General features: G+C 39.8%; 1 long non-coding RNA gene across 1 annotated transcript in view; it reads left to right on the plus strand.

Annotated features, from left to right (window-relative positions):
• Positions 1 to 22,576, plus strand: part of LOC123585779 — a 45,624-nt gene that overhangs the window by 15,275 nt on the left and 7,773 nt on the right. The window contains exons 2-3 of the long non-coding RNA XR_006706422.1: positions 6,831 to 6,998; positions 7,975 to 8,088. This is a non-coding gene — a long non-coding RNA (uncharacterized LOC123585779). The remainder of the gene's footprint in view (positions 1 to 6,830; positions 6,999 to 7,974; positions 8,089 to 22,576) is intronic.

Here is a 22,576-nt window from a genome sequence, read left to right on the forward strand (position 1 = left end):
TGATGTTCGAGGAAAACAAACATGGATGAGACCATGTGAAGAAACTGTGGAGAGCACAGCAGAGCTTCTTAATTCTGGAGATTATTCAGATACATCTGGGGAATTTTTGTGTGTGTGTGTAAAAAGTAAATATCCAGACATTCTAAATCAGAATTTCTAGGTAGAACCCTGACATTTGTATTTCTATAAAATTCCATAGGTTATCCTGATTGCAGATAAGATTGAGAATCACTGATATAAAGAAAAGTTTAGAGAAAATAACCTTGATTAACATAAAATTTGAAAGCAGAGATGAAGTAATAAAACACATTCTAGGAAAAGAAAAAAAATATATATATGAAGACCCTGTGTGTAAAAGAGCTTGTCATGGTGTGTAAATTGAATAAAAGCAGTTGTTTAAACATGAGTAACAGCAGACTGCTATAATTTATTAAGCAGTTATATTAAGCCAAATACTATATATCTATATGTATCTATTTAGATATTTAGATCTAAATAGATATGTAGGTAGCTATATAAATGGATAAATATGGACATACAATTTTTACAATAATCCAGGGAGTTAGATGTAATTGTTACCATTTACAGAAGAGTAAACTGAAGCACAAAGAGATTAAACAACCTGACCAAAGTCATTCAATTAATTAGTGATGAAGACAAAATATAAAACCAGGGGCATCTGGGTTAGCTCAGTCGGTTAAGCATCCGACTGTTGATTTTGGCTTAGGTGATGATTTCACTGTTTGTGAGATTGAGCCATTGAGCCTGCTTAAGATTCTCTCCCTCCTTCTTTCTCTGCCCCTCCCCCACTTGCTCACACTCTCTCGCTTTCAAAAAATATAAATAAATAAATTAATTAATTAATTAAAACTATATAAAACTAATGCCATGTTCTTAAGTACTAGGGTATTGTTTTAAAAACTGTACACCAGCAGTATTATAGATGGAAGTAGGAACCAACCTGAAAGCAGAGAAACCCAGTAATTGAGGTAAGAATTGAGGGCCCATTACCTTTCCTGTCTTTCAGAGACTTTGACTGCAATGTTACATCTACTCAATGAATCCTCTGTGGCTCTTACCTTAGTTATTGTATTTTCCATTCATTTTTTTCCCTTTCATTTCCTTCTGCTATGTTTTCCAGTCCGCTAATTCTCCTTCTAGCTGAATCTGCTGTTAAATCCATCTATTGAATTCTTTACTTTTGAGTTCTAGCATGTCCATGTTACTTTTTATAAAAAATATTTTCCCATTCTCTGCTGAAATTTTTAACCTTGTCTTATTTCTTTGAACATAGTAAAAGTTACTTTAAACTTTGTGTCTGATGCTTGAGTATCCAGAGCTCTCCTGAATCTTTTCCTGTTGTCTGTTTTTCTTTATTCGTTTTCATTCCTGTTATCATGTCTCTTAATGTCCCCAGTTAGTGTTTATTGATGATAGCAATTACATCCACAAAATTGTTTGTAGAAATAATTTGAGCCCTAAGATGATATCATCTTTCATGATTGGATTTACATTTTGTTTGCAGAGCACTTGCAGGCACAAGAAATTTCCTCAATTCAATCTCAGTAATGGAAGTGACTTAAAGCTGAACTGTTGTCTCTTCCACTTCACACTTACTTCCATTGTTTAGTTTTTAGGGCCCTGACACAAAGCAAGAAGCTTCTCTCTGTTCCTATGGCTCACTGACTGGCAGAGTTTTTGTTCACCTTCTCAAACTCTCAGCTGACTTCTCAGGTATGAGCAAATGTCCCCAGGAGAAAAGAAGACACAAACCCTAGGCTCATTCTCTATATCTCTGTCCTAGGTAATTCTTCACCATCTCATGACTACTTCAAAAATTTGCTTCTAAAAGAGGGAATCAAAAAATAAACAAAACAAAACAAATGCAAGGATTAAAAGATATAGTAGAGACAAAATAATATAGAAAATTACTGAGGTAGGGAAGGAAAAGTACTTTGTCTGGCTTAATCAGAAAAGGTATCTTGGTAGAACTGGCAGCTAAAATGAGGTCATAATGGTGATAAGAAAGAAATCACTTGCAGATCTAAGGGGAGATAATTCTGAAAAAAAGATGGGGATGAGCTTGCATGTGTAAGACGCAGAAGAAAGACCAGAAGGCTGAAAAATCAAGTACCATGGCACAGTGAAGAGAAGCAGTATTGTAGAGGTAGAAAAGGACACGACCAAACAAATTAGGAGTTCATTTATTCTGGTCTCTGTTGGGGAAATACCAAAAGACACTAAGCTAGAGATTTATGCCTCAGAAAGATTGCTTGGGCAGTAGTGTGAGGATTGGACTGTGAAAGGTCAAGAGCAGGGCCAAGAAGTTGGAGAAGGGGATGCCTCAAGTCCACTGAGTGATTGTGTGCTTTGGACAATGGGGCAGCAGTGCAAGTGGTGATAAGTGAGAGGACTCAGGATATGTTGTATCTCCCTTTTGAGATGTCTGCTTGTTCTCTAGTTCTGTTTGCTTGGGCATGAATTCACCATTTTTTATTTGGCTCAGACCTGCTCAGTAAAGTAGCTTGACTTCTGTCTTCATGAAACTCAGCAGGGACAATGTTCCCATTATAAGGAAATAAATAAATAATAAGGCTAAACCAGATGCGACCAGGCACTGTTTTATGTGTGTCACATGTACCAACTCAATCTTCTCAATTATTATTCTATGAAGAAAGTACTTACATCATTATCCCCACTTTAAAGATAAGAAAACAGGAACAAGGACGAAACAATTTGCCCCAGGTCACATGGCTAGTGAAGGGATATTTGCTGGCTGCTGTGGTTGTTATTTTACTTCACCTTGTTCATTTCCTTTTTTCTTGTAACATCACCCTGATTTCCTTCTGAGAATTCACTCCTTCCTCCACTAAGACTATTCCATTTCTATGATGCTGACTACCGTACAGGTCCAGGGGAGGTCATGTGACTCAAACCTAGCCAATCAGCACTGTCTTCCACTAGACAGAGGTAATGGATCAAGAATGAATTAATCAGAAGCAATGACAATGTTGACTGTGAAGTCAGAGGTCTGGAATCCTTGTTGCCACCATGAGGTGAGAGCTTTCTAAGTCTGATGTCAGCATAGAGTGAAACTAACAGAAAGAAATTGGATTCCAGACACAGTGTTTAAGCGCCTGGGGTCTTGGACTATTTCAGCTTTACAGTTACGTCACCCATTAAATTTCCTATTTGGCTAGGGAAATTTGAGTTAGCTTTTTCTGTCACTTACAACAGAAAAAGACTTAAAACAGGAACACCCATCATTTGAGGATCCCTGCACAATATAGAGAATCTGCAAGTAGGGAAACTTGCATTTTTAGGAAAGGTCTATATATCTCCAGAGCACTCAAACTCTTGCTACACCTCAAAAAGTTGATTTTTCTTTCATTAGTGAGACAGGTAGAATAACAAATAGAATTCTCAATAGCCTTACGCTAACACTTTTTGCACTTTAGACTTCCAAAAGAAAATATTTCAATTTCACATTTAGTTCCCGGTCATAAATCCTACGTTTGCTTCCATGCCTTTGTGAAAGTCTTGTAAATTGTGGAGGGCAAGTGTTGGTCCATACTATTGCTTTTGGGTTTTCCCACCCCACCCCTTCCAGAGGAAGTTATCTATGCATGCTATTAGAAATGTTTCCATAGAGGGAAAGGAAGAACTCCTGGCCAAGATCCAATTTTCGGTTAGAAAAAAATGGGAGGCGGGGTCTCTTTTTCTGCCTATAGCAGTCTCAACTCGTAACAGACAGGCAGCGCATATAGAGACCCTACAAGGCAACATGATGCAAAGAAACAAGAGTTTCAGGGCCTTTTGTAGTGGGGCATTGAGATTTATGTGAGTTCTATTTAGGAAGGAGCAGAACCTTAATTATAAGGACATGAAAGCAGAAAATTTTGAGTGTTTGTTGAGACCTTGCCCAAAGGAAAAGGAGGCCTGCAGGGGCCAAGAGTGGGGCAATGAAGAGTATAAAAAAGGAAAATGCCTGGCTGATTTCCAGCCAAAGACCTGACATCTATGTGAGTTTGTACTTGGGACTGAGATGCTACCTGGATGCCACTGCCTCCATTTCAACCCAGAAACTACTGTGACATTGCCTTGACACTAATACCCTGGCCCGAGTCCTAACTCGGATTTTCTATCTACTCCTGCTTCTACATGGATGAGATAATCTCCAAACACCATCTTTCGCTGCTAAGATCTTCCAGCTTTGCGCTTCTCTAGTCCACTCCTTATCCAAAAAAGCGTAAATCTTTTGTCACTCCTCTGCATGACATTCTCCAATGGCTTTTCATTGCAAATAAAGTATAATGAATTGAATGGTGCCCCTCCACTGAATATGTCCACTGGGAACCTGTGATTTTGAACTTATTCAGAAGAAAACTCTTTGCAAATGTAACTAAGTTAAGGATCTTGAGATGAGATTTCCCTAGATTATCCGAATGGGCCACAAATCCAATGATGAGTGTCCTAGAAGAAGAGACGACGTAAGGAAAAGAGAAGATACACAGAAAGTATTTTGTGAAAACAGAGGCAGAGATGAGAGTAATGTACGTACAAACCAAGGAACACCAAGGATTACCAAAAGCCACCAGGAACTAGAAGAGAGGCATGGAATGGATTTTCCTTCAGAGCTTCCAGAAGGAATTAACCCTGTCAATGCCTTGATTTCAGACTTTTAGCCTCTAGAACTGTGAGAGAATAGATTTCTGGTTTTTTTTAACATCCAGTATGGTAATTTGTTGGCAGCCCTAGGAAAATTAAACATTGAGTATAACCAATATTTCTCTAAATGGTTAGGAGACTCTATACCTGGGCTCCTGCATACCACTCAGACTTGACCTTTTACTACTCTCCACCTCACTATGAGCCTCTCCTCACATTCTCCCCTCTGTTTCTTCAACCCTCCAGCATTTCCCTCCCTGGGGCCTTTGCCTGTTGCCATTGTCTGCTTGGAAATCTCCTCTCCACCCCTACAGTCTTCTCATAGATAGCTTCTCTTTGTGTGTGAGACCCTCCTGAATCTCTCTAACCAAACTACTTATCACCTCCCCGACCCATTTCTTTTTTTTTCCATTTCTTTCCTTCTTTCCATATCACAACATTTCTTTCCTTTATAGACTCATCACGAATGATTAACACCTTTGTGTACTTACTAGATTGTGAGCTCAACGAGAGCAGAGGTTTTGTCCACTCATTTATTCAAAAATTATTAAATGAACATCTATTATGTACAGACAGCATTCTAGGCATTTGGGAGATGTCATGAACCAAACAAAAGCAGTCTCTGCTTTTTTTTTTTTAAGTACACTCTACACCCACATGGGGCTTGAACTAACAACCCTTAGATCAAGAATCATACACTCTACCAACTAAGCCAGTCAGGCACCCCAGTCTCTGCTCTTATGAACTTACCTTTTAGCTTATTTTCTGAGGCTGTCTCCCCATATCTGAAGCATTCCCTGCTATTTACTGGTCATTTAATGTTAATTGAATGCTAATTGAACAACAGATGAAAACTGTAAGTTTTAGTCACTAATTCTCTGCCTTTTCCCATCAAAGCTTGGCTCTACCTGTTAAAGGATGTAATAAATCCAGACAATTTTAGAGACCTCAGACGTACCACTTACAAGATATTTTTCTTATAAAGACATTGGAATTCCTTCATCAGTCTTGTCTCATCCCCAGGTTTTTGCCATTTCTACTAGTATGACTGGAAGTAAGATTTCCTCTTAGAACATGTGTGGGGAAACCAAACAAAAGATCAAGCCACCCTGGACTTTTGCAAGGCTTTGCCAAAGATGGCAGACCCCAGGGCACTTGGCTCAATTAACCACTGCCATGTCTAAAGGTCAGCCTCTGGGACTGTTTAATTGTGGCCATTAAAGTGTTAGAGCAGCTGCTTCATAGCAGTAATTTGGAGCCCAGGAGAAACCAAAGGCAGCAACAACACACCAGGTCATTTGAAAAAAAGGCCGCCTGGGCTCCACATACAGCCTGATAACAGATGGGGATTTCCAGAAGTACTTAACCTGGCTTAGAGGTCGTGGCCTAACTAAAAGTAGGTCTCCCCTCATTCCAAAGTGAAATCATAAAGTGGTTCTTCGTCATCCCCCTCCCCTGCCCATCAATTCAGGTCCTCCACATTTTTCATCCTTGACTCAGAATTCCAGAAACCACCTTACCCAATTCATCAATTAATGAACAAACAGGCATTAACTTAGCACCTGTTATATGCAAAGCAATGACAATGGTCCTACCACATTTCTACCTCTTTCAGCTCTTTGCACCCCAGCCCCACTCAGGTCTTCACCCTGAAGACATGACTAGCTCACCATGGGCATACTTTCCTGCTCAGCCTAGATATGGGCTCAAAATGTTTATTAACCCAGCTCTCCAGGCATTCACTACCCATTGCTCAGGGCTGGCCCTGAGACAATCTTTTTGCTATCTCTGAATTCCTGTCCAATCTCCTTCTTTGACTAATTAGTTTCAATGACTTGTTAAGGCTACACGGCCGGTTTGTGGTAGACTTGGAACCAAGGTACCCTGTCTTCTTATCCAGGGCTATTTATGGTTCTCAGTATAAACAAAGGTAAATATCAACTCAAAGCTAACTAGATTTGTTAGCCACAACAGAAATATGACCTATGTTAATAAGAAGTGCAAAATAAAAGAATATATATCATTATATTGTGAAATTTGGGATATCATGTTACATATTACCTGTGTAATAGACATATATTATCACAGTTATCATTTTAGACTGTCTTATTCATTTTGTATAGAATCTCCATATGATAAGTAATATCCTCCCTATTTCACAGATGAGGAAACTGAACTCCAGAGAGTTTAAGCAACTTCCTGAAAGCTGCTAGATAATAAAGGTGGAGCCGGATCTGGACCCCAGGAGATTCACCTCCTCCCAATATGCCTTGCTTCCTGTTCACACAGCCACATTGTTGGAAGAGAATTCCCATAATTCTACACATCTGGTGAGCAGAGACACCGCCCACCTTTTGTTCTCAACAATCTTTTTAAGAATGTGTCTAGGGTGAACACCCCTACAGAGTAGAACTGGTTTCTCTCTGCAGAGAAGAAGACACATTTGTTTGCTGTCCAGTATAATAAAGATAATATCTTCCTCCATGGCCAAATTTGGACAGGTTTCCTCACAACCCATGTGAGAAGATTCGAATTTTCTAAGCTCAGGGTTCTGCAGATGTAACTCAGACCCACTGCCTGCTCATTGCCCCATGGGACCTGGGGACAAGGGGTAGCAGTGCAACATAACACTTAAGCTGTCTGCTCTTCCATAAGTAATAAAGTCGTTCGTCTCTCAGTCAGGAATCATGAGTCTCATGACAGCTTGCAAGTAGGGTAGAATCTCAGACCCTTCACAATTCTTAACAACCACAAGTCCAGCAGAATGAAAGATCACAGGACGTTGGGTTGCTTCTGGCTGCCTACTCCATTGGGACCCCATATTGTTCGCTCATCCCCTTTCACCTAAGGTTAATCACCTAGAGTCCCCATCCCCCAGTGACTGAATAAATATGCCTGAAGGTTAGTCTGAAGTAATACCAATTGTTATTTCCTTTTCCTCTCACAGATAAAAGTAGTAGTATTTTCATAGTGTCTTAACCTTATGTATTAGAGATGTAGCTGTTTCAGGTACCATGGGAAGCCAGAAGTAATAGCTGTTATTAACAAGAGAGGCTTCCCCCTGTGTGAATTAAATCAGAGCATATCTGGAGTGTACTGTTTCTTCCCATCTGGCCAGCCCTGCCCACCCCTTCAGAGAGGTCAAGGATTAACACTGTTCATCCAGGCCTCTCAGGCCAGCCCCATTCATCCTTCCATGCCCTGGAATGAGTTCTTAGCTTTGCCTTGACTGTAGAGACCTCTTCATGAGTGCTTATTGTCAGAATAAATACATGAATGGCCCCATTCTGATTTTTCTTTTCTCAGGTCATATGAGTCATTAGATCAAATCATATAATAGCACGGAGAATTTCCAAAAATGTTCCATGAGGCTGATTTACAAGATAAGCTGTTGGAGGAAATTAAATCCACACCTCCCAGGTATACCTTCCTGCATGAAGTAGGAGACAGGACCTCAGGCTCATGGCAAGGTATTTGGCCAGTGGGTTGGGCCAGACATGCCATCCCTTTCCTCCAGCAAGGAGGTAGCAGTGGAGGGGAGGAAAGAAGGCAATGATGACTTAGATGGAAAGGGAACCAAGTAGCTGAGAACTTGGAAGAGGGTTTCAGTAGTTATCATGAGATATGAGATATCCTGAGCGTCTGTTGTCTAGAAAGCATTTCTCAGAAACTCTGAGAAAGATGTGTAAGATGCCTATGTCATCATTCCCTTTGAGAAAATGAGTTACAGTCCATATTCACCTTCAAAGTTTAGAGTGAGCTTTGTGTTTTTGTTTAATATGCTTCTGCTCAGACCCCAGCCCCACAGAGCCCCAGCCTATCTCTTACACTGAATTAAGGACATACAGCACTTTGTCACTCCTTCCTAGCAATGACTCATTTCTTAGGTTGCTTTCCTTTTCCTACAATTTTTATCGAACTGGCGAGCAGAGTGGACATCAGAGAAATGAGAACTAGAAACTTTTTTTTTTGCTGTGATGAGGAAAAATATAAGCACATAAAAAAAAAAAAAAAAGGAAAGGAACTGGAGGAATTAAAAAAGAAAGGCACCCCCTGAGGATCCTGGTAACAACCACATAAGGGAAGTATGTTAGCCCCCCTCTACCTATGAAACTAAAACAAAGTTTAGGAATCTTGTTCAAGTGTATAAGAGTAAACTAGCATATAGCCACCTCAACATTTCTGCTGCCTAATCCATGAAAACTTCCCTTTTATCTCATGTGACATTCTAATTTAGTTTGGCCATGGATGAGGGTAGAGGTGATCATTGGCCAGGATCTAATCGTGTGACCACACATAGTGCAAAGGAGACTGGGAAATGTAATCTGGCCATGTGTCTAGGAAAAGGACAAGATGGATATTGAGAAGTCCCAGCAGGCTCTTTCGCTAAGGTAAAACAATTAGTGAGTAGCCAGCTTTCCTATCTATAGGTCTCAGCTAAAGTGCTATATCATTTCGTATTCTGAAGCTTTATTTACTTTTTTTGGATTAGGACAGATCACCTTACACTTGTCACCTTATACTTCTTTAGTGCCCTTTTCATAGACCTCCCCCCTCCCCCATTTAAAATGTCAACTTCAGACCTTTTTATTCATGGCATGAGCCTTATCAGAATTTTGGTTCCTATTCACCTTGCCTGTAGTAAGATTTGATACTGATTGAAGGGAAAACAGTGAAAATAAAGGTTCACACCTTTATCATCTCCCTGCAATAAAGAATTGGGGTGGGGAGGGCAGGGATGGTGGGTGTTGAAGGTCTCAGTGAGAACAAACCCCCTACCTGAAGGAGAACCCGGGCCAGAGAAGAAAGGGGAAAACCAAGAAGACGGCCTTCAGAAGCTTTTCCAGAAACTTGTGCCCAAGGATTTGCCCAGAAATATTGTATAATTGCTCAAGTGGCTTTTGTCAAGCACTTTGCTAAAAATGTTCCCATTTTTGTATGCAAATACTTTTCCTTTTCTACATCTGAAAGCCACATGTGATTTTCAATCAGCCAGCACAAACAGACTGACAGACAACATCCCTCAGGAAATGCTTGATATGCCATCAGGTTTCAACACTCTTCTCCTTCCCCCCTCTGGAGCAAGCCTATAATTCTGCATTTGTGTAAATACATATGTGTGGCATATTTATTCACATGCTGCTGGGTAGAGCAAATGACTCTGCATTCTTTCCTGGTTATGCAGTCAAGAAGTGACTGCATGTTCCCCACATGCTGTTCAAGCCCACGATGGGGAGTCCACAGGTGCTCACAAAATAGGCTAGAGCTTGCCGTGCAAGGACCACAGACCTTTTCTGGCCACCTATCCCCACCCGCAAGAAGACTTGAGGTAGATTCTTCCTCCTCCATGTTCCCTGCTCGGTGCTCCCATAGTTCTGAATACAGAGCTTTTGATGTTCCCCATACCGTAAAGGCTTGTTTACATCTGTTCTCAAGTTTATGGGCAATCCGTCCATTTTATAACCTAGTAGAGACCATTACATATAATAATTCTGTAAAATCTTATTGATAAATGAGTGCATTGATAAAGAAAAACTTAGACCCTGAAACAGTTTGCCTCAACAATTCAGGGCCCTAAAAATTTGGCATCAAATGATTACTAAGTGTTCTGGTTCCACCTAAAACCTTAAGCATTTGTTAAACCTATGTAGTTACCATAATGCTTTTCTGCTTTAATCCTAGTTAGAAATTTAAATGTAATTCCTTAGGTTGTAAACTGACTTTTCTGAGTGCATATGATGTTCCACATAAGCACTGTTCCTCTCGAATTGCGTGTATCGGGGCGCCTGGGTGGCTCAGTCGGTCGAGCGTCCGACTTCAGCTCAGGTCATGATCTCGCGTTCTGTGAGTTCGAACCCCGCGTCAGGCTCTGTGCTGACAGCTCAGAGCCTGGAGCCTGCTTCTGCTTCTGTGTCTCCCTCTCTCTCTGCCCCTAACCCACTCTCATTCTGTCTCTGTCTCTCTCAAAAATAAACATTAAAAAAATTTTTAATTGTATGTATCAATTTACCGATCTTCACCCTAAAAGTAGGTGCTATTAGTATATTCATTTTGTAGACAGAGAAGCAAAGAAAACTGTCACGTAAGTAATTGGCCCACAGACCCACAGATGTCAAAGGTCAGGACCAAGACTTGCTCAGGAGGACTGGCTCCCGGTTGAGTTTTTAATCACGATGCTAAACTCATTCATTTAACAACAATTTAATGATATCTAATGATGTGCTCAATTAAAATAACTTCGAATAATGTGAAGAGATCTGAAGAAAATGGTTTGATATGGTGAGAGAGAGGAACACCAACTAGAGGGGGCCAAGAAAGTTCACTCTACAAGCTCACTTTTGAGTTGAGCCCCCTTGGCTGAGAAGTGACCCACTGAAAGGGTGAAAGGGTGATGTGTTCCCAGAAGAAGACACTGCAAGTACAAGGGCTGTGAAACAAGGAGGGCTTGGGATGCTGAGGACCAGGCCAGCGTAGCTGAGTAGAGTGGTCAGGCAGGATAGTACAAGATGAAGTCAGAGAGACTGGCAGAAGCTACATCAGTAGAGATGCTATTAGATTCATAATCAGTGCAATGGGATGCCATTGGTGGATTTTAAATCACTGTGCTTCTTTTGTGTAGAATTAACTGGGGTGGGGAGATTTCAGTGGAAGAAGAGGAATCATGGGAAAGTTGCTGCTGTAGTTCAGATAAGTTCACATGGGAGCTGATGGAGACTTGGACTAAGAGAGTAATGATGGGGAAGGCATGAGTGGTTCCCAGATGAGGTGGTGATGATGAGAAGCACTTAGAAGGTATTTTGGTGAGACTGTGCCCATAAGACTTCCCAAATGGAAGCAGCCTTCAGGAAAGGACTATGCTGGGGAATCAGCCGATCTAGTCCACCCAGAGCAGACGTTAGCGGTCAGAATGAGGGGATGACCCCTTCTTCCAGCAGGCGTCTTCCATGCTCTGGTTCCTGCCTTGGAGTCGTGCTGCATGGAGTCTCTTCTGTGAGAGATCATCATTCAAAATCTATTAGAATGACGTCCAGGAGCTGTCAGAGCTGTTTACCTCCCCTGCCATCAGGGGATATGTGTATTCACATAACACTGAAGGGCATTCACTCATGCAGAGTGGATGGGAATTTGATAGGTAGATATGTCCCCAAGCAGAGGGAACAGGTGGAGTAGGATGTAAGGTCAGGAGAACGCAGGGAGAATTGAGGGCAAGTGTAGAGAGAGAAAGCTGAGAAGAGAGCCAAGAGAGGTGCATTTAGGGAGGGTGTGGAATCTTTGTGTGCCCAGTTTATCCTTAAGGTAGTAGAGAATCAGCAACAAATTTTAGGAAAGGGAGAGAGAGCCATGAAGTGTGAGAGCTGAAAGGAACCCAACAATTGCCAATTCCACCTGCTTCGTATTGTACCTGTCTCCCTTTTAAAGAAATAGCCCCAGCGTCAGTTTGCATTCCCTATGCATAACCCTACGAACTTCATTATATCAGCAACTCATGCTGCACTGGAGTCTTTTGCTGAGGGTAAATCAGCAGATAGTTTTGAGTGCTTACTGTGTGTCAAGTTTGCAGGAGAAACCAAAGATTATTAAGACTGGTCACCTGGCCTCCATTTCTCCCGGTGATCTCAAAATTACCCAGCCTGAAAATGTCGGACCAAATGTAAACCTCAGCATAGAAACTAGATTCTCTATGCCACCTCCTCCATACACTTTCATGTCGGAGTGTTCCTTTGACCACAACTTCAGGCTCTTCAAATGGAACACCTTATTGCACAGAACAGCAGAGAGACTCATATCTTAAACTACATGAAGTGACTGTGTTGAGAAAAGGAACAGCCTTAGAAATTGAGACATTAAAAAGCGACTTGCCCGACTTTTCTGAATATCCAATATCTTTTAGCAGCTGTAGACGTTGGTTTAGTTGTTTAGCAAAAAAACAAAATAATGATTTAAACAAAATGACAGTTTCTTTCTCTAGCTTAAGAGCCTGAGTTTGTAGGAAGTGGGCGAGATTATTCGATACCTGAATTCCTCTATCCTTCCACTTCGCCATTCACTAATGTTGCCCTTTTCCACGTGGTCACAGAGGGCTCACCACTATGCTGTCCACAGACTGGCTAGTGACAAAGAGGAAGAGAGAAATGGCAACCAAATCCCTCTCTTTTAAGGACATAACCCAGAAATAGCATACATCACTTTTGTTCATGTATCATTGACCAGAAAGGAGTCACATGCCCACACCTTGTAGCAAGGAAGGTTGGGCGACCGTGTACTCAGTTAAAATTCTGGGATGAGCGTATCGAAAGAGAGAAGGGAAAATGGATATTGGAGGCCAACGGCAACCTCCGCATAATAAGAATCTGTGATGATTCTAGGGTGGTATAATATTGTTATGTTGACCGTGCTCTGGGTAACACATGCAACAGTGTTCACTCAAGTTTGGTTCGGGAATGTTAGGATACAAACGAATCGTCTTCAAGAGTTTTTCTTTAGATGAAAAAGTTTAAGCTCCAATTCTAGTAAATCCAGGAATCTGCATTTTTAAACGACCCCATGGATGATTTGCATACGGTTCCCACAATTTGGGACTGATGGCCACCACTATGGGTGAATAGAATTTAGAAATAGTTTAGAAGCTTTGAAAAATTCAAGCCTACCCCTGGGGGCAGGCACATTTAAACTTGAGTTTAGATCAGCTTTATAATCAGGAAACGGTGACGTGACCTGAACTGAAGGATCTTAGATTTCCTTATCACTGTTGAGATTATGTTAATCAGCCGTTCTCACCCCAGATCCAGAATTCCTTGAGTGTAGAGAAGTTATGGCACCTTGAAAACTCGAGTCGTTTACCTCATGCTGTAATAAACATAGTCATAACAAAGTACCATTTTATATGGTTTTACCTGCACTGTTACAGATTTATCTCATTTGGTCTTCTGAGTAGGCAGAATTTTCAGGTGAGGTAGTTGAGAGATCAGATTGCCTTGGTCATAGGCCCCAAATCCAGATCTTCCTCTCAGGGTTAGTTCTTTCTCCTGTACTACACTGCTTCTCTTTGCTTCTCATCCTAAGTGAGATCAAAATAGAAACAGCTCAAAATAGAGCAGAAGCAGTGAGCAGAGTGAAGAGTAGACAAATGCATTATAAAAAGCATGAGGTAACAACACAGATGAACCTCCAAACATTATGCTAAGTGAAAGAAGCCAGACACAAAAGACCTCATATTGTATGATTCCATTTATGTGAAATGTCCAGAAAAGACAAACCTATAGAGACGGAAATAAATTAACAGTAGCCTAGGGCTGAGGGTAGGGACAGATTAACTGTAAATGGGCATGAGGGATCTTACCGAGGAGATGAATATATTCTAAAACCGGATTATGCTGATGGTAACACAACTCAGTAAATTTACTAACAATCACTGCATGCGTGCTTAAAATGAATGGATTTTGTGGCCTGTAAATTGTAACTCAAAAACGTTGTTGTGAAAAAGCATGAAGTGTTAACATTAGAAGTATAGATATCATTTTTGGCTCTGCCGCTTAAAACTTTGATTTCGTCGAGAAAGTAATGCAACATCCCTCAGACCCTGGATTGTCATCTCTAGAATGGGGATAAAAATACTGTCTCTTACAGCATGTAATTTCTTAGCACCCTGGGAAAGCAACATGAAAGTCAGCTTGGGGAGCATCTGTCCACTTTGGCTGCCCTCAGATTTGTACCACCTACCATTCCCTTTTACTTCTTAACTGAAACCCAGAAACTGCTCTCCTGTCAACACACACATTTGCAGGACTAACTTCTGTCTTGCCTCGTCACGCACTAATGGCACAGGCTGGACCGTGGAGCTGAGTCACAGCCCTTGCCGTTCACATCAGAGCGTCACAATAACCAAGATGGCGGCTCTGATTGGTAAACACTCTTTCCGTCAGACCAGGGCAAATATGCCAGGCCCCTTATTTTCCTGGAATTACGTTCTGACAAAAAATGATTTAAATTATTCTAAGTTGTTTATTTTGTCGTCGTCTTCCTTCCTCATGTGATTCTTGAGCGTTTAGCTTTAACACGTTATGTTCCTCTGAGTAAGCCTTTTAATGTCAACTTGTCAAAAGCCAATTGCATTTTCTTGGAGGTCGAAAACACTTGAGAGCTGATTTTTTTTTTGAAAATTATTAATTAAGCCAGCAGCACTTTTCTACCTAGCATTCCAGGAAATCTGTTGTGTGTGTGTGTGTAGGCTCAACCTTCTTCAGGTCCAGGAGGCACTCGTAAAAAAATGCAGGCTCTACTGGGCCAGAGCTAAAAATCTCCTCCTCCTGTGTTGCAGAGGTTTGCTGTGCTGTTTAATGCATCCTTAGCTGATTGTCACACCAGCTTCCTGGTATAATTTAATGTTAAATAACACTCTAAAACTGTGTCAGGAAATAGGTACATGCGAAATGTCACCTTTGGAAGAAAAAAAAAAAGAAAACAATTACAGTTATGACATGCAATTTGCATCAACCTCTTTTGAGATAATTAAAGAAAGATAACAGAAAACACTAGCCAATAAATGGGCTAGCAAGGAGGAAAAAAGAAGAGCCTTTGTATTTCCATGGTTCCATATTTCCTTGGCACATCCAAGCCAGTCTTTTTCTGAGTCTACTGAACAAGCATTTGTCATAAGCTTTACTGTACCATGAAGTTATGATTAATATTACAGCTCAAGTACAGCGGGTTGAAAGACCACATTCATTTTCAAAGTCACGTCGCATTGATTAGAATTCACTGCAGGTTATTCAAATAACGATCCTCTCTTTCCCCAGGAGAATCTCTGTCTGATTTTTCTTTATCCTCATTAAAGATCCCAGGTGCAGACAAAGCTTTACGTACTTCTAATTTGCATTATCCTTGGGAAGGAGGTAATTCACATACCTTTAGTATATAGCACTTGTTTTTGTACTTTGCTCTTTGCTGGCACCTATTTAAATAAATCAAGAAACTTAGCCTTTATAAACCCTTAGACAATAGAAAATGCCAAATTTGTATTATCTTTAGGAATGTGTCCATGGATCCCCAGCCCTCCATGATAATTCAGATAAATTGAGGCATTTTTGTTCCGTTCTTGGCTGTACTCAGCTTAAAAAGATAATGATTTCTTCTTTCTTTCTTGGGGGAGAAATTCATTTTAGGTGTAAAGAGCAGCTCAGAGCATTTTTCAGCCTTACCAGAGCTGAAAAGTAAAGGCTCGTCAAAGAATAAATGTGGTATTCAGAGAATCCCCAACAGAACTTGATATGTTATTTGGCTAATTAGATAAATTTCTATGCAAGGGCTGATCAATTATTGTTTCTGTTGAGATAATTTATTAGCTACTCTTCCCGGTTTAGCATTTTTATAGAATCACATATGGATTTCATTGGCATAAGGTGTGGGCCTCAAAATTGCGACAAAGAATTCTGCCTCGGACTATTTTTACCTTTAGTTTTTGTGTAATGAGTTTAGCCTGAAGCAGACTGACAGCATTGTTGACATTTCATTGAGTTTCCATTTCTCAAGAGAGGAGAAATTTTAGCTAATTAAATAATGTTAGAGTGTCTTAGAAACTACAAAGGCAACACAAAACCATGCGGCAGTCACACCATATTTGTTAAGACCACTTGTAAATTTCTGAGATCTTTAGAAAATTGAAGTCTGCAGAACAAAACTTTTAAAGTGACTCAGAGGCTCAAAATGATGTGGCTGACATAATTGGAAAGATAGGAGAAGAACAACTGGAAGAGAATTTTCATAAAAATAATCATTTTGCAGTGTGTGTATCAGGAGTGAATATGATTGTTTCCCTGGGCGGTACAGCAGCTTAATGGCTCAGAAACCTGCATGTGTATGTGTTTGTGTGTGTGTGTGTGTGTGTGTTTCGCATTAAAAGTTACATGTGCAATTTACAGGGTGGAATTGTAACTTCCAAGCCAGTGAATCAGCATTAACCATGCATTTAGGTACTGATGAAAACTGGGCTATAACCTCCTCATTTATTTTTCAGGGATAACATGGTTTTCTGTGATCTGTGAACCTGCTCCTGATAAGTCTTTGCACACATAACCAATATAAGAGAAAATTAAACATTTTGTTTATTTATATGTTGTTTATTTTATTTGTTGTATTTATTCATTTCTTCTAGAAAATTGGTAATCAGCATCAGAACCTCATTGACTCTGAGTAAAATGAAATGGAGTGTGCACATGTGGAAACAACAACCACCACCAACTTTTTCAATTCAGTGAGGGACTGTTTAACAGGGAGTAAAATTTTAATGAAAAATACCTAGAGATTCTACTCAGAAATGTCTTCTCAGCTGAGCTCGATAGGGTAGCCCCATGGATTCCATATAAACATGAGTCAATGACAAAACCCAAAAGCAAGACAGAAATGTTACCATGTCCACTTAGAGAAATATGCTAAACCAGTCTGATTGTAAGATGACAACATAGCTGTTGACATTCTAGAGCCATGTTGAAAATGATGATAAAATGATATATAAACCTACTCTGGAATAAATAAAGTTTGCGAAGCGCATTTCATAATGAAATAGACACCTACAGCGTGTGTATGCGTGTATGACGTGAATGCATACACACACATGCACATCTGTGTGTGTGTCTCCAATCTGAGAATCTCAGAGAGGAAGGCATGGAGCAGCCATTGAGATTTATTTCCCCTTTAAGCCTCAGGGAACCTTTGAGATTTCATTGACATTAATTAAGCCCACCCCAGGATCATGGGCTTGGTGGGCTTGGTGAACTTTTGTTTTAAAAAGCAAGCTTGCTTGCCAGAGGAGTTTTTTTCCCAAGCTCTCATTTTATTGTGGTTTCCAGCAGGGGATCTTGTTTCAAGGGATATGATCAAAGCAAAGGACATTTCTTCTGGGACATATTTTACATAGATTAAATCTCATTATGCAACTTACTCTTTAGTCTATATTCTTTTTTATAAGCTCCCATTGTATGAACGAATTTAACATAGAAAAGTGTGAATTTATTACATCAGATGGATATACTAAGCTCCAATGAAGTTAAGGTCCAGTAAAGTCAAACACTTTTCATTTTTCTTATCAACAGTGAATTTCAGCTGGCAGAATCTTAGTGAAATCTTAAATGAGGTTGCCATATATATATATATATATATACACACACATATATATATATATATATATATACACATATATATATATATACATATGACTGTGGACTTAAGATTTCCATAGCCTTTGCACAATTTTATTTTTAAATATCAAGTGATTCCTTTAAGGAACACTTTGCTATTTTTTGGTTTTCCTGCCCTGTTTTTAAACTATTTCCCCGCCTATTTCATTTTAAAGGTAGGCAAATTATTTTGGATATATTAAGAGGTATGCCATAGTATGGATCATAGGAAGTTATATTTTCTCACTGAACATTAGGAACTTGAAAATTTGAGAGAGGGTCCAGGAAATCTTACATTGGAGAGTAGACACTGGTTAAATCCATAGAACTAATTCAAGATCGCACCAAAATGTACAATTCTGAAGAACAACTGCTCGATAGCAAACTCTTTAATACCTACATATTATTGCTCTTAGTATGATATCCTGAAAATCTAAGAAAGACAAGCATACTGAGTACCAAATCTGCTTTCCCACAGTCGCAAAATAGGGGGGAAAATGTCACAAAACACAATGTGAGATTCAGTAGCCTCTGCCCAGAACCCTGATATTTAGACTAAATGAAAGTTATGTTTTTTAATTATTTTCCGTAAAAACTATAGAATGTGTGTCTATCGTAAATGCTTTTCAGAATGTAAAAAAACACATCTCCATACGAAGTGAAAAAGATGCTGTCTTTTCAATAGTTTTGTTGTTATTTGATTGCCAAAATAAGCTACGTATTTTCAGACCTAACCTCACTTTTGCTTTTCTGTGGTTCATTGGCCCTGCAATTAAAATGGCAAGGCTAAACTGAGGAATTGATACTTTTTAGCAGGAGGAAAGTTTACCATGCATAGTCAAATTTCAGATCAATTGTCCTGCTCCTTCTAGTAACTTCCTTCACCATTTGGTCTCTAAAGGTATAGCTTCCTCCAGTGGAGTGTAAGTCCTCTCCTGTTTCAAGTCCCAGGCCCTCTACTGTGCATTTAATGAAAAACTAACTTATAACACTATTTGCAATTGTTTTAGAGTACCTGAGGGGTCCTCTTGCTTCCTGCCTGTATGTTGGGTGGCTTACTCCCATGTCTGAGAGAGAACTATCATGAGAAACTAAAATGGTGGTCAGTTCAATGGTTAATCAGAACATAGGCTTTTTTTTTTTTTTTTTCTGATTAATGAAAGTCCAATTCTCTGCATAAGCGGTTAACTCATCTTTAGAACTAGAAGCATAATTAAACCAGAAGGAGTCTGTTATGATTGGAGGTGAGAGGCTAGGGTTAGTTAAGCCATAACAAAGAAAATGAATTCATAGTATGCTTTGCACAAAATGCAGGTTTCCTGTTCTGATCAGATTATGTAAAATGTATTTCCTGTTTCTTTTGAAGAAAATAAAGCTATTTATATAACTATTCAAAAGTTACGTTGTTATGCAGCGTGTCTTCACAAACATACTCGGTTCTTTGTGGATTTCCGACACCAAGGGTTCCGTTGAGTCTGTTCCCAGAATTCTCCCCCCTCCCCTCTGTGGTGTAATGTCTTTACGGTGACCTTAATAATCTTCGGCATCCTCATTTAGCTCACTTCTGAATAAATATTTCTCCAGACGACTTCTGCATAGTTTAATAATGTATGCACTATCTACCTTAGACGGTAAATTTCCAAAATCTATACTATTTATTGTGTTCTAATTCGTTATGGCTATAATAATTTCTATTGAGTTCCCACTATCTAATTAGATTTTATAGCTTTTATAGTACAGTACAGAGGATATATTCTTTCTCTTGGTATAAGTTAATCTTAGCTAACTTTAAATAAAATGAATGTAATTATCAAATTTGTGAAAACATTTAGAGGAGAATGCATGTTTAAAATGTGCTCTTGTCTAGTTCATCGTGAAATGCTCTTTTTTCATTCCACTCTTATTTTCATTTAGCTATTTTCCTCTGGATAGTTATGTTGTGGTTACTTCAATGTTTATATGTTATTATCTGCTTGTGCATTAATCAAGGTAATGGTGCAAGTAAAGATAATCTTGGCAAAAACCAAACAAAATTAATGTCATGTGAATTTTGGCCAGATGCACAAAGTGTCACATTCCCTGTTAAGTGCACTTGTCCAAGGAGCTATTGGTGACACTGTCCTGAACTGTCAGGGTAGAGTAACATTGTACCTACTGGCAACAATGTTCCTTTCTGTAGCATTGAAAACTACATACCTCAGCACTGGGTCCATTTAACTCTATATGTTATTTTCAAGGTCAACGGGAGTGTCATACTCTAATCAAGTGTTCCCTTCATACTGCAGCAGACAGTAAGATCATCCTTCAGCACTTTCTAGAACCTCCATGCAGCCAGCCCATGCCCTGGATACCAGCCTAGCGGACTTCATTATCATTCCAGTCATTCCTTTGCAAAACACTACTGAAAAAGCAGTTACACATGGGAACCTTGAATTTTTTCTATCAAAAATGTGTTTGTAAGCCCCAGATCTAGCAGCATATTAGTTAATGATTAGGAGGGGGAGAGTGTGCGTGCGTGTGTGTGTGTGTGTGTGTGTGTGCGTGTACAGTCTAATACATAGGATAATTTGTAAAATGCAATCCTATAATAAATGGGTCGCTGCCAATGCCTCAAGACTTAAGAGAACAACATTTTTTTTTTTTGGTGGGAGTTTTGTTTTAATTTAAAGATAGTCTATTTTACGCCATTAAGAAAAAGTAAATATGGTGGAGGGTCCAGGGCAGGCAGCATGAGGACTAGGTTTAAACTGCCATCTGGCTGGGCGACCCTCAGCCATCCATCCTACCTCTCTGAGGGGAGAGCCAACTAAGGTGACGAAACCAGATATCCCACAAGGTTTCTTTCAGCTGTAAAACAATGCCTTCTTAATATATATATAGCCATGGTCATGCCTACTGAGTGAGGAATTAAGGAACTTGTAAAGGAGTTTTAGTCAAATATCTTCATGGCTTTGGTCATCTGAACCATTGTCTTACTTTACCATTCAGTTCGGAGAGACTCCCACTTGCTTTGTCCTGAGACAGGACCTCTTGAAACACTACTCCAGGCTCCAGCAGGAGCAGTAGAGAGGCAGGAATAGTCTGGAACTAGTATTTAAAAACTCACTCTGCCTTCACTGTTGAAAGTATTCTCCATGTACTAACTCCTGTTCCTTTCTAACCACCCTATAATTGATACATTGTGAATAGTCCCTTTTCGAAGATGAGCAAACTGAGGTGAAAGCCTAAGTTTTCCACTCCTATAAATATGTCAAACTGAGAAACCGTCTAGACTCAAGGCAGCTTTTAGAAGTGCATTTATCCTTAGAGCCCACCTTCACTAATGATTACATAGTGGTCTGGATACTGAAAAATTGTATTATAAAGAAATCTTTTTTTTTAATCCCCTTGCTCAGTTACCTAAGAAAACGTGTCGTGTGCATAGCCCAAAGGCCTGTGCTTGGCCTTCTCCACCAGCCAGCAACACATCAGCAAGCACAGACGCTGTCTAAGCGGCATCATTCAGGAACCAGTTCCAGGTTTTTGGTTCTGCTTTGGGGGGGCGAGGGGGAGGTTGGGAACTTTGACAAAGGGAGGAGCTATTTCCCCGGTTGCCGATGGGATAACCCCAGCTTCTAAGAGCAACGACTGTTCCTTTCTAACGTCACACGATTTTTATGTAGCAGCTACATGACTAGCAAAGTGTTATATAATCATCTTCTAAGTATTTGTTTCAATTTTGCTGCAATGAAGGTAAAAATGCGGCCCCTCAAATTTTGAAACTCTAACCTGGGTGTGTTGTATGTATTCGTTTGACAACAGGGACCTACTACGTGCAGACACAGAGCGTGCAATAGTGAGCAAAAAGCAGCATGGGCTGTGCTTGCAGAGCTCACGCAAGGGCCACAACAATAAGAACGACGTTTGCTAATTACTGGGGGCAAAGCGTTGTGAACATCGCTGTATTACTTCTTGCTCTGTCCTCTTCTGAAAAGATGTATTTCATTTTAATGACAGAAAATCCTTTGGAGCAAATGTCACAAGGTAAAGGTCCAACTGGCTGTAAGTGTGCACGAGGCTCCGAAGAGTGAAAGAAGCAGTGAACTAGAATATGAGGAAGTATTCGCTGGTATTTAAGCTTATTTGCAACCCTCTCAGAAGTCACTATGTCTCAATATTCAGATGCAACTAGGCAGACATTTGCTTTTCTCTTTTGACCATTGTTGCTTTGGGGTATAGAAGTATATTTAGAGGAAACTGAAGCTCAGAGACGTTCTGTGAGTTGCGGGGTCCCCAGCTAGTAATTCAGAGAGCTAGGGTCCTAATTTAGAATTTTTTTGACAGGTAAACAGTATTTTTTTTCTCTGGCATGGCTGTTTCTAATTATTTTATCTTCCTTCCCATAAAAGTTACAAGGGCATCTTCCCACTTGGTTTCTGTGTAGAATAACTAAGAGGGAATTCGCAATCATATTTCTAACTACAAAAACATGTTATCCATATTATTTGTAGGCATATATAAACATGGAAGTAAAAATGCAAGAAAAAGTAACTCACAGCATAGCTAAAACATAATCTCTGTTAACATTTTGTTGTATATCTTGCCCATGTACCTTTTCTTCCGTATACCTACATGTGGATGTACAGATGTAGAATGTGTTATTTTTGCGTCGTAAAAAAACTCTGCAATGAGCACGAGTTACTTTTTTATAAGAAAAAAAATGTTTGAAGCAGTAATTTGAATCCTTTGGAATATCT

Source organism: Leopardus geoffroyi, chromosome C3 (assembly GCF_018350155.1).
Source record: "Leopardus geoffroyi isolate Oge1 chromosome C3, O.geoffroyi_Oge1_pat1.0, whole genome shotgun sequence".
Lineage (NCBI taxonomy): Eukaryota > Metazoa > Chordata > Mammalia > Carnivora > Felidae > Leopardus > Leopardus geoffroyi.